We start from the raw sequence: 12,833 nt of genomic DNA, 5'->3' as shown, positions 1-12,833 counted from the left end.
TAATTAAATTTTAATTTATTTAGTAATTTAAAAAATCTTTCTTCATCTTCACCAACTGCTAAGGACATGTATGATAGCTATATAAATTTGCTTTCTATATAGAATTCATGCAATTCCTTATTCCTAATACAAAGAAAATTATGTGACTTGAGGCATAAAGATGGGTGTGTAACAATAATGAGAGAGAGAGAGAGAAAGAAGTAGAAGATCATAATCTTCTGAAGAAGAAATTCAGATGGACAAATTTTATCATCTTTATATTGGAGTATGTCCAGATCCTTGAATATAATCCCTTTGAAATCTGCCTAACTACCTAGGCAATAAGTTGCTGTTCAGTGTGAGAAGAGGTGGCAAAAAAATTAAGTTCTCATTTTACATGCCGGTTATAATTGATGTGAGATGGGAGAGGATAGGAGATGGGATGGGATGGGATGGGATGGGATGGGATGGGATGGGATGGGATGGGATGGGATGGGATGGGATGGGATGGGATGGGATGGGATAGGATGTTCTGGTGAATGGAGAATGAACTCAGGAAGCTATGGAGAGGCAATAGTTAGGACTTTACAAACCCCACCATTAGCCTTCCAGTCTCTTACCTACATGACCCCATGGCAGCAGCAGCGAAAGGCTGTGTGTGCCAGTGGCTCCTAATAAGGTTTGTGTCTTCCCTCCAACTGGGAATGAGTGTTGATTTAGATGGGGATGCAGACCTATGAAGTGGAGCTGCCAACTTTCCTGTAGGAATGGGTTTACATTCTGTTGAAAGGTGGGAAAGAGGAAGGAGGGAAGAAATAGTTTGAAATACTGTTCTGGGGACATTTGTGAGAGTTCATCTGTCTGGAGACTTAAATTAAGTATCTCCTTGTTCTACAATTTCTGTGATTAAGTTTTTCTGGTATGTTTTGTAGCCTAGTATTGGTTTAGATCAAGGTTAGGTTGTGGGGATTTTTGTTGTTGCTATTGCTGTTGTTTTATTTTGCTTGTTTGCATGTTTATTTTAACCTGGCAGTACACATAATTTGTTTCCTTTAATTAATGTTTATGCACTTGATTTTAATTATTGTTTAACTTTTACCTTTTTTGGAAATGATTCCTAGTGAAGTAGACGTGCTGTGTCTAAAACGGAGAAAGCAGATAAACAGAGCCAATAATTGGGTCCTCACACAGATTTAATAGTACATTTTTTGTGTGTGTGTATGTAGGATTTCAAAATTGATTTGACTTTTGAGAAAGTTTTCAAGACCTTGACTGAGAGTGTTCTTTTGAGAGAATTTGCGTAATTTTTTAAATTGCTTTCTCACTTATTTTGATTATGAACATAGCTTTTTTTTAACATTTGTTTTCACTTTGATTTTATTATACTAATTAGTTGCAGTGTGAAAATTGCATATTGCATTACGCCAGCTCTTCCCATGGGGAGGCAGTATTGTAAAATGGACAGATATGGTATTGTATGTGTAAAATTATCACATATTGAAGAGGTAATTCAATATTGGCTCTATATAGGTTTGTTGAACTTAGAATAGCTGCTTGCTTTTTATGTTGGCACACTAACTGTAAAGTTTTATAAAAGAATGTTGTTCTAAACATATAGATGGGGCTTGAAAGAGGTTAACTTTTTCTATTTCCCTTCTGTTCCTCTTCCTCCCTGCACAGATTGTGGTTCTTGTTCCACCCTCCACTTCAACTTGCAGTGTGTCTTATTTTTATACTGCCATTGTATCGCTGTTCTGTTGTGATAGGTTATATTCTTAATATAGTATTCATTCCACAAAGAGAAGCTCTTCTGGATAGACTTGAACTAAGTATGTGGGAACACCATGTTTATTCTAGTTACTTTGTCAGACTTCCTGAGTTATTTAAAGGGTTCATTTTTTAATAAACTGAATTTAGGAGATATTGCAGATTGTACCAAATCCTATTTTGTTGTCTGATATTAGGAGTTCATTTGACCCCAGTGTCCCCTGGGGTCACTCCCCCTGACCCTGAGTGGCAGACCCTGCTGGGCCTGTGTGGAACACAATCTTTCAGCATGTGGCAAATTGCAATTCTACAGATGGTTTTAAACAAAACAAATGAAAACAATTATTATGTTTTAATTTTGATTCTCTCAGTATGTAAAAGATGTGGTATTAACTGAAGATTGTTTTGTCATATGTGACCTTGAGCTATAATAACATCTTATTCTTCATTAATAATAAAAATTTGATTTTTTCATGTTGTTATTTTCCTTACTTCCCTGAGTTTCATATCTTCTTTCACCTAGTCAATGTGTATGTCTTGGCTCAGATGCAAGATGAGTTGCCTTTGGTATCTAAAGGCTAGATGGACTAGATACTTCTGTGAATAGTCTTAAACATGAATATGAATATAAATATATATATAAATACACACACTTCTGTGCCATAGTCTGAGATGTGCATTCTGAGTTCTGGCTTAAGTTGTCTTTCACTGAGGCTTGTTCTGGGGGGAAGTGTGACTTGCAAATGTCTGGTATCACAGAAGGGTTCTCTGACATAATTAAAGTACGTGGCTTTCTCAAGGCTCTTCAAACAAAGATTTTCTCTTGTTCTTTGAGCTGGGCTTTGTCTAGAGTAAGTATATCAACATTAGCAAGCCTTACAGTGATATTCCCCAGGAACATTACAGATGTTAAAACAAGAGGTGCTTGGGAGCCCATTATTCTAGGGAGCTGTGAGCCATGGACTCAAATGTTTCCTATTTTCTGGCATTAATGACAAGGAAAGAAGTTAGCTACACTAGTCTTGTTCTTTTTAATGTGATACTTTAAAGCCTTTTTTTTTATTTATCTAGTGGTAGTGGGGCTGCATGGAGACACAATTTAAAGCTGTTTTAAGTCATGCTTGCCTTGCTTTGCTTGCTACAGAATATTTTGGAACTAGTTCTTCTTTAACAAGTTATTGGAGATGTCAGCACCTCTGAAGTGCTGTAAAGGCAGTCATGTTCAGATGTAATCAAATACAGTGTTACGAGGTAGGTTTGCCTGAATACATATGAATCAATCCTGGCTCTAAAATTTTAACAAAACCATAGTACAGTTGTATCAGGAAATTATAACAGGATTGAGCAAATGCATTTTAAAATTTGACTTATATTTATTTGAATAGGTAGAACTTTAAATTGAGGGGACTTATATTTATCATGAATATTTATCAGCAGCATTGGTTATAATTCAGTGTCAGTTGTTGCAGTTGAAGTATTTGTAAGGAAAATACTCCTTTTTTACCCTTAGGCTTTAAACATAGTTAATATATTTACTTAGCTGTAGTTACAGAAGGTGTTTCAAAATATGAGTAGAATTTTTGCAAATCAGGTTTTCTGTCTTGTACTAACCCATATACATTCATAACTGTAGAATATACAAGGTAAATTTTTTAAGCTGGTTAATGGAGGTTGTCTAGGTAGTGAATTCTTGAGTGTCTTCTTGGGTACATTTGTCCTTAAAAGAGCAAAAGAAGTCTTTCATCTTGCAGCTCAGCAATGTATTGGAAGACTGAGGAGGCAGTACACAGGCTTGATAGTTATGTGGGATTTAGAAGAGGTACATTATCCATTCACCTGTGGTAAATTTTAGTGCTGGAATCAAGGAGATTACAGCAAAGTAGTTTAAAAATAAATATGTAAATAGAGTAAATAAGTTTGCTGAAGAGACCAGGGTAAAGGAAAGCAAACTGAAAATCTTTAGCAGTGCAATCTTACTTCATTTTTGTTTTACCTTCTGAAATTCATTTTGCTGTGAGACCAGCTGTATTGAGACAGATACTGTGATTGTGTGAGACTTGCTGGCAGAGCTGTCTGTATTGTTTTCAAATTTTGCTGTTCACGAGAGTCCAGCATTTTGTGTAGGTTAAATGGGTTGGAATGAACTGTGTCATTTAGAAGCTGATGTGGTGAGTTGTTTTGGTTTTTTTCCTTTTACAACATGCAAGTCAATACTGCACCCTGTGTAGGCTAGCTGCTTTTCCCTATACTTCTGTTTTATTTCTTTTTTTTATGCTTTACTCGTGTTTACAGCCCATGTGATTTGGGATCAAATGTAAATGATGATACAGAGTTTCTAAACAAATTTTGTTTGCTGTAACATAGCATATATTTACAATTCTAGCTTAAGACTTTGGGTTAATAATTCTTGAGAGATGATGGGGTCTTCTGCTTCTAGACCACAGTAACAGTTAGGGAACACCACAGCCTAAGTCACTAACATAAATGGGAGAATAAAAAAAATTTGATTGTTGATTTTTGTTTCCCTCTCTCAGTAGAAAAGAGCTTCAGTGATAGGAAATGGTGCAAGAACAGTAAAGGTTTTCACATTATGTAATAAAAAGCGTTGCAGCAAATAGAATTTACTTCTTGGTAGGTCCCATTTAACATTTCAAAGACAGTGGGCTCTTATTAAGGAGAATGAGCTGATAGCAGTGTTTTAAAGTATAAGAAAGTATCTCTTTTTCTCTCAAGAGCAGTATTAGCGCATGGGTAAATTTATAGGACTCAGTTTTTACTCATTGTACCTTAAACTATAAGTCTGTTATCCTGTAACTAAGCCATACTCAGGCAAGGGCTGAGTTTAAGAGCCATTTCTTACATGTCTGGACCCAGTAAAAAAGCCCTGCTAATGTTGTTTTTAATTGGATGGCTAAAAGTGGCTCTGCAGAAAACTTCTCTGTCGAAGAGAAACAGAAGAAAGACGGTAGGTTTTTCAGTCATCATTTTCTGACAACCCTCTCTTTACATCTCTTTCATCTCACACAGTGGTGAGAGAGAAGGGGCAAGTGTACTGGGAGATAATTTCACATTTGATTCGGGATTTTAGGGCTCCATGAGAGATGATTTTGCCTTGCATGGGAATAAAATCCTGCAGCTCTGACTCCCTGCTCATGAAGTTCCTGGTGGCACAGCAGAGTTGTCCAGGGCTTCTGAGTACGTACAGTGAAGGAGATGTGAGTCGTGGTAATAAAAGTTGTATTAGCACCAGTCCCTTCCCATTGGTATTGGTGTGTTTCTCCAACATGAAGTAAAAGGAGCTGATGATTAAAAAAAAAGCCTTTCCAACAGGAAATGCATGAAATCTGTCTTAGAATACAAAAGATGTGAGGTGGAGAGCACTGCATACATAAATGTTATTGGAACTATGTCAAAACACCATTTTGCATTTAAGCTTGTGTCCCTGTATAGATGAAATGTGAAGTTTCAGGCATAGACACTATTCTTCCTGTTGAAAGCTGACAACTTCAGTTTTCATTTAACTGACTTTTGATTCTTGAACAGGAAAGATTATTTTTTAAAATGTAATTTCCTGTGTGATACTCATTGCATTTGAGACATCATGCAGTGTCTATTAAAAGTGATGCATATATTAAATTCCCAAATAATGATTTTAGAGCAACTCCTGCCCAGCTCTGTTTTAAAGAAATGAGAGCCTTTAGGCTGATCTGAAAGGACATTTGCTGAAACCATGGCTGCAAAGCACCTGGACAGCACTGGGAGATGAGTTTTGAGATCGTAAAATTAAATTATCATTTTTAATACAAATATTTAGTGGAAAAGAGAATGTGAAAAAACATTGTTAACAAGAATTGAAGCAAAGGCTATTCGGATACATTTCATAAATGTTATGTCTAGTTTACTGAAGTTGTTTGGCGGTTGTGATATTGCTTTGCAAATGTAACTAGAAATAGATATTTGATCTGAGCACTGATTTTTTTTTCTTTAGATGACATTAATTTTGCTTTCTGTAAATCTTTGAAAGCCTTATAAATTTCAGTACATTGGACTAACATTTTACATGCTCAGGTATGGCAGTATATTGTTGCAGGGGTGAACGGTGGGACACATAAATTTATAATTAATGTGTATGAAATTACACATTAATTATATAATTATATATAAATATATAATTAATGTATATGAAAGAGACAGTTTAAATCTTTTAAAGCTATTGATGTAACAGTAATATTAGCAGTCAATTTTCCTACCAAACCAGGAGTAGCCTCTAATCCACGTTCATGGAAAAGATTACTTAATTTTATGTAATGTAGTCAACTGTCAAATAATTAATTTAAAATTCAGCTCTGAGGGGAAGTACAAAATCACAAAATCTGTAGACTCATATGGAGTCCTCTTCACTTTCACACTGTTGGAGTGCTTTTTGATAAAGAAGAAAGAGGATGGAGTAGCAGCTAGATGTCTGGAACTGATCCACAGTTCATTGAATTAAATTGAAATTTTTTTTCATTAACTTTGATCATCCTTGGATTGAACTGGTATGCATATGATTTAATTAGTAGCAAGCTTGGGAAATGCTGGGATGTTGGCTTTTCTAGTTCCTTACCTACTGAGATGGTAATTACATAAACCAATATATTTGTGTGTCTATGGTATGGCAAGTGCAGAAGTACCCACAATTGACTTTCCTAGTGGTGGACCTCTATTTTAAAGAGACATTTTATGTTAAACCTCTTTTTCTTCCTTTCTTTTTAATGATAAGATCCAATCTGCTCATCTTTCATTCATTACACATAAAACAGATCTGTTTCTATGTAGCTGAAAATATTTGTATTCTGGAAAAGGGAGCAAATTGTAGCTTTATTCGATGTCTAATTTTGAAATACATTAATTCCTTCCCTCTCCCAGATGTTATATTTAACATTAAGGGTTAAAAATGCAGTTTTGATAGGTTCTCTTTGCCTCAGAGCAATGAGGTTCTCTAACAGCAAATGTTTAATTATCCAATAGAGTATATTTTTATAATGGATCACATTTTTTTAAATTACATAATGTAGTGCAGCTTTATGTTGGGATACCTTTACATTTATGCAAGTTCGAGAAGCAACCAGAGAAAACTCCTCTGCTAAGGGCAAAGCTGTTGGACAGTCATAGTTTAGAATGGCTGAATTTCTTATCTGAAGCATTTAAAATGTTTTTACCTTGAACCAGATTTCTATCACTTTATTCCTTCCTGAATTGTTTGTTATTAGCTGAGCTGCTCCAGTGCCTTTCCTCGGGCAGCTGGTGAAGGTAAGATCCTGCTTGGGGCAAGAGAGGAGAGGTGGTAAGAGCTGGCTGTGGGTGTTGACAGTGGACGCAGAGATTCCATGTAGGTGTGTCCTGTTTGCTTTGGCAGACCCTGATGTGAGTCTGAATGATTTACAGTCTAAAAGTTCATGAAATCTACCAGGCTTCTTCTTATGGGTTAGTAGCATAAATAGGAAGAGTTGGTATAAAAATCAAGGGAGAAAGGCTATGACCACACTTTGTCAATTTAGCAGTTATGTAACTAGTCATAAATCTGTCACTTTGGTTTGCTTATACTTTTGATAGTTTGCACCCAGTTTGTAGCACAATAAATAAGAATTCTCTAATGTGTCAGTTACATACCTGTCAATGAAAACTAACCTGAAAAAATTAGGTCAGTGTCAAAAGATATTAAAAGGAGCCTTGATTATTTATTCTCAAGGGCAGTTAAGAGTTACTGAAGCAGCATTAAATACTATACCAATAAGATGCTGAGGTTTTAGATGGTATTTTCTGTACTACTTTACAGGAAAACATTTTGTAGCAACTGCAGCATAAAACAAAACATAGGCAGAACCTTTTGTGGCAGACATTGCCTTCTCAAATAAGCGTGACATCTGCTTAGGCCATGCTGATGTGTTATTGTTTATCATCTACAATGATTTTGGAGTGTATTATAAAATTATTTGTGTGCTTGAGGAAGTGATACAGACAACAGAAAAGGAATTAAGTGGGTGATGTAAGTATTTATTTGTTTTATATGTTTCTAGCTGCTGATTGATGAGGTTATAATGCTACTTCTGTGTTTGCAATTGAGAAGGGATGTTGGTAAGCCAATGTTTTTTCTCATTTGCCTTTGTTTCACTAAAAAATTATTTACTCTTTTTAGAAGGAGAGCAATATTTTTAAGGTACAAATCTGAGAAACAGGCAAATAAAATGTATGCACAGTCTACTTTTTTGGTATCAGACAGAATTAAAAGTATAAAAATACTGTTTAATGTATTACTTAATGTGTTGTGAAGCAAGATATCCTATCTTGCTTGTTACATATTTTGAGACAGCATAGTTACAAATCAAGATATTATTATACAAGTTGGGAAAACTTTTCTTACTCTGTCACAAACCTTCTGTTTGATGACTGCCACAAGAATTTCTAGGATATAATTGAAAAACAGTTGTCTGACCTCTCCTGATTAGGAGTTGGGATTTGGTTTCTTATGCTTGAATATGTCAGTTCATCAACTTTTCTGGCTCTGAAATAGCTTATTGTTTCTGTGTGTTTTTCTGTGTGTATTGTTTTCTGTGTGTTTCTACTGTTTCAAAAAAAAACAGTCATCTTTGCTGTCATATCTCCCAACACTTTTGAAAAAGCAAACCATTAAAAAGCAATGACTCTGTCTTCTGCCTAGGATCACCCCTATTGAAATGTGCAGTTTGTGTTGCACAGCCCCCCCGTGCACGTATGGTTTGGCTCTACAAAGTCTCTCCAGCAGTCCCTGCTCATCTATAGTGAAATGCAGTGGCAGCTTGTTTCAGATTTCTGGTTGTTAATCAATCTGTTCACACATAAATGTGTTGCAGCCTGGTGAAAGCAGGGACTATCCTGGATGAATGATATGGGAGAAGTGAAGTGGATGTATGTAAGTGTCACCTGCCCCCAGAGTGGCAGATTGCTTTAGCAATGACCTTTATCAGTGAGAATAGACTAAAGTTGTATAATTTTTGAGAACCATAATGCTACTTCCACTTAAGCTGTTGCTGGGTGTGATGTTTTGCCATCACTTTTTGAAGACACTGTTAGGTTGAGTTTAATACTTTTCTTAAAAAATTCCAGGTTTTAAGCATAAAGGCCTAAGGAAATTATGTCTCCAAGATGGCATTTGTACGTCTGCTGTCAGCCCTCTTCTTTCCACCTCAGTTAAATTTCACACAGAATGTCTGGGTCTCCACAGATAGCAAGGTACAGGTGGTGTGTGAGAATGAAGGCCTTTATGAAGGAGATAAACCCTATAAACTCCATAGGCAAAGGAGAGGTAGCAGGATGAATTTGTCCCTTACTACTGAATCTGCAAACTAACTTTGCCTCCAAACACAGAAGAAATAAACTTTTTCTAGTTCTGCTGCTTTCAAAAGAAAGCTTACTGTAAACCTAAGAATGAATTATGTTCTGTTGGCTGACACATCTTACAGAAGAGGAAAATAGAATAGTGCTGTCTGAAATATTTTAAAAGAACTGATAACGGATGCTTTAAGAGAAAACATTGCATATGTTGTCTTTTAGAAGAATAGTGTGTCTGCAGGAGAGAGCTTGAGACAAATGATGCTGTTTTTCACAGTCTCTGAGATGATTAGCAAATATTGGAACATAATGGAAGTTATAATCAACTGTAAATGTAAACTGTTAGATTGCTGCAGAGGGAGGAGGCTGCTTAGACAAGAAACCTTACAGTAACACATGTACTTCCTTAAAGCTGTCAGCATGTTGCCATCATCTGGAAAAGTATATACAATAGCTTGTCATAAGCCTATCAACTTTTCTGCATTAGTTAACATATCCATTTGTGATATATGGCATCTGAAATGAATTATTTTAAAATGAAAAATCTCCCAATTTTATGGTATAACACCCACCTTTCCAGGACTAAATTCTAAATTACAACTATTCTAGATATTTGGAATAAAAATCCGTAACTGTGAAAAATAATTTTAAAAAAGAGCTTAAAATCATTTAGTATTTCACTTTTGTAGTCTTGGTAGCCAGATGCAAAAAGAAAAAGTAGGATCTTTACAGTGCTTCATGTACTACAGGTCAGATGTAGATAAAGTAGATAGAAGTAAGTAGTAAATGCAGTTTCTGAGACTTGAGAAGTGGATATATGAGATTTCTTGTTGTGTGACTTGTGAACCTTTAATCTTTCCCAAGTTTTGCACATACATTATCTGCCCATTTTCCCTTTTTGGAAACATCAGTTAGGCCAACTCTAGGTTTGCTTTTGTGTGTTAGCAAGCATTTGTTTTGTGTGGATCTCTCTGTATGAGGAACTCATGATGGGGAGAGCATTAAATCCAAATGAGCCATAATTAGGTTGCCCAGAGAAGTTGTTGAAACTCTTGCTGGAGACTTTAAAATCCAACTAGGGAAGTCCCTCTGAGTGATCTTCTTTGGATGGGGTTTTGAACTAGGCCACCTCCAGTGGTCTCTTTGAACTGAAATTATTCTATGATCCTGTCGTTCTGTGAAGTACAGATGTAAAGCTTGTATTAATTTCTAAAGGAGATTGGTCCAGGGGTTATCTTCAAAAGTCATCCCTAAGCTTAGTTCTGGGACCATCCCTCTCTTACTGTCATTAGACTTTGCTTTTCTTGGGGGCAGTTTTGCTGTCTAGTGCACTGTATTTGCCATGAGGAGTTAGAAAATGGGAGCTAGACCTTCACCATAACCGATGCTTTAATTCTCTGCAGGACTTGTAACTGAGATTTTAGGCAAGGTTGTGTATGTTGTGAGTGTCTTTGATGGGGAAGAGAATTCTAGTATTTAAGCCATTGAGTTCTTTGTATCAGGATCATATTGTCCTGGAGCTCATACTTCTTTCTGAGATGACTAAGTTGGAATTTCTGAACCAAAAGAGAGGGCTTATGCATCCTGAAAGCAAGGTTCAGCACAAACTCTTTTCCTTGTACAGTTCATTTGTTCAGCCCTGCAATTTTGTGAGGATGTTTAAAATTTCATTTTTCTAATCTTCCATTAGTACTATACAGCTGCTCCTTCATGGTAACTGTCACCAGCGAGAGGTGAGCAGTAGTTAATTACCCAGTTTGAGAACTGGGTATCTGCTTTTCCCATTCCAGGGGAAGTTACTGCAATTCCAAAATACAGTGAAGAAATGCATCTCTCGCTGTATTTTCTGTATGTGTCAAAGAATTTTTTGAGCTGTGGAAATATTCCAATATATGCTTCAACAATTAGTAGAGTGGGCCATCTGATGCAAATTTGATTGCTCAAGCATTACAGTACATGGAAAAATGCTCTATGCTAAGTGGTTTGACAGAATAGGATATATTTTTTTGCAGTCCACATTCCCCATGTGCACACTTGCAGAAAACACACAAACACAGGGCCTCCCTGCCCCACCACTGTTGGCCAAACCATCTGCCCTTTGGAGTTCCTGCCTCAGGTGTGCATGGTCAAGCCAGAATCTGCACTTAGGTGACTTTATTCTGTTCCTGAAAGTATTATAAGTACTTTGATTTAAAAAAGAATGCTTGTGATTTCATATAGAATTGTTTTCCATTCCTTGAAACATGAGGTGCTGTATAAAAAATAAAATAAAAAGCTAGTAGAGTTTTTTTGAGGCAAAGCATATATAGGTAATATATTTACATTGTGAAACTATGTTTTACTATATATCACTCTTAAAATATAGTATCACTAGAACCAAAGATATGCACCTGTCAAACTGTACCCATTCAGAGCATCACTGCTGATGCTATATAAAGATGTCATCATCAAATGTGAATACAGAATTTTTAGCAAGCTGTGGTTATACTTCCTACTGGTGGTTGCTATTAGAGGTTCCCTTCTGATGACACATCTAGCACCTTCTGATATTTACAATCTGTGATTTGCTTTTGGAACTAAACTTTTACCCTCACAGCAAGACAGAGCATAAACAGAGCGAGATGTGAAGCAGCATTTCTGTAGAAAGTTTTTTGTGGAAATTCTTGAGGGTTCTCTGGTGATCCCAAAATAAATTCCTAGATACAAATATACCACAGCCTGGGGGATGAATGTGCACCAGGCACTGATGACTGTTGTGTAATGCAAGTAGCCTTGTGTCTTACAGTCATCATAATCCCTTCTTACATAAGATAATAAATAAACATAAGTACTTTTAGAAAGCTGATTCTTGAATATTCAGGGCTAAAGGGTCTTGGCTGACCAAGGGTCTGCTGCTTCTTGCAACAAGAGAGCTCTCTGCCATTGCTTAGCAGTAACAGAATATCTTACAAGTGGCATGAAAAACCTGAAAACCTCCTTTTATTGCCTTCTCTAGGTGCTACAGGAAAAGATGGTTTTGGGTTCTCTTTATGACTTCACTTTCTTTTTAGTAGTTGCAAGAAAAAAATGCTCTATTTATTTTGTCAATGAAATGCTGAGTGCTCCAAGATGAGATTACCTCAACAGAGGAATGCACAACCTTTACTACAACAAACAGCTTTACCCAGATGACTTATTTGCTGGAAATAATTAGGGATGTCTAGGTAGCTGAAAACTCTCATCTACTGTGCACCAAGAGCATCTGGTTTGGTTTGTGCATTTGTTTGCTTTGCTCACAGAAGTTTCTTGATTTTCCAAGCCTGCCAGGAAAACCAGCAGAATTATTTAAGCAAAACTCCTCCTAGCACACTACAATAAGACCAAATAATTAGATTCACACCCTTAGAGTAGATACACAGCTCAAAAGCAAAACCAAAGACCCTTGATTCAGTTGACACAAGTTGATTTCTGGTATAATATGGGAGAGAACAGTCAGTCTGTTTCACCTGTCTGACAGCAGGCTGGCTGGATTTTGCCAGCATTAGGACTCATGTCCTGGAAAAACTCTGATGTTCCTGATTTAGACTGGGAACTGAAGTAACCTGGTGCCAGCATCAGCAAAGATTTCATGCATTTAATATGTTCTTCCAGTGTGGCTTAAATAATTCTACTTCATTGGTCCATGTCCTTAGGAAGGAATTTTTTTAAGCAGGTGTGTATCATACTTTTACAGCCATTTTTTCCCAACTACCTGTATT

General features: G+C 36.4%; 1 protein-coding gene across 6 annotated transcripts in view; it reads left to right on the top strand.

Annotated features, from left to right (window-relative positions):
- The window catches only part of FARS2 (phenylalanyl-tRNA synthetase 2, mitochondrial), a 230,009-nt gene that overhangs the window by 6,764 nt on the left and 210,412 nt on the right, over positions 1-12,833 (top strand). The window lies entirely within an intron of this gene.

This window comes from Haemorhous mexicanus, chromosome 1, assembly GCF_027477595.1.
Source record: "Haemorhous mexicanus isolate bHaeMex1 chromosome 1, bHaeMex1.pri, whole genome shotgun sequence".
Lineage (NCBI taxonomy): Eukaryota > Metazoa > Chordata > Aves > Passeriformes > Fringillidae > Haemorhous > Haemorhous mexicanus.
Note: the sequence above shows the minus strand (reverse complement) of the source record. Positions and strands in the feature narration are given on the sequence as shown.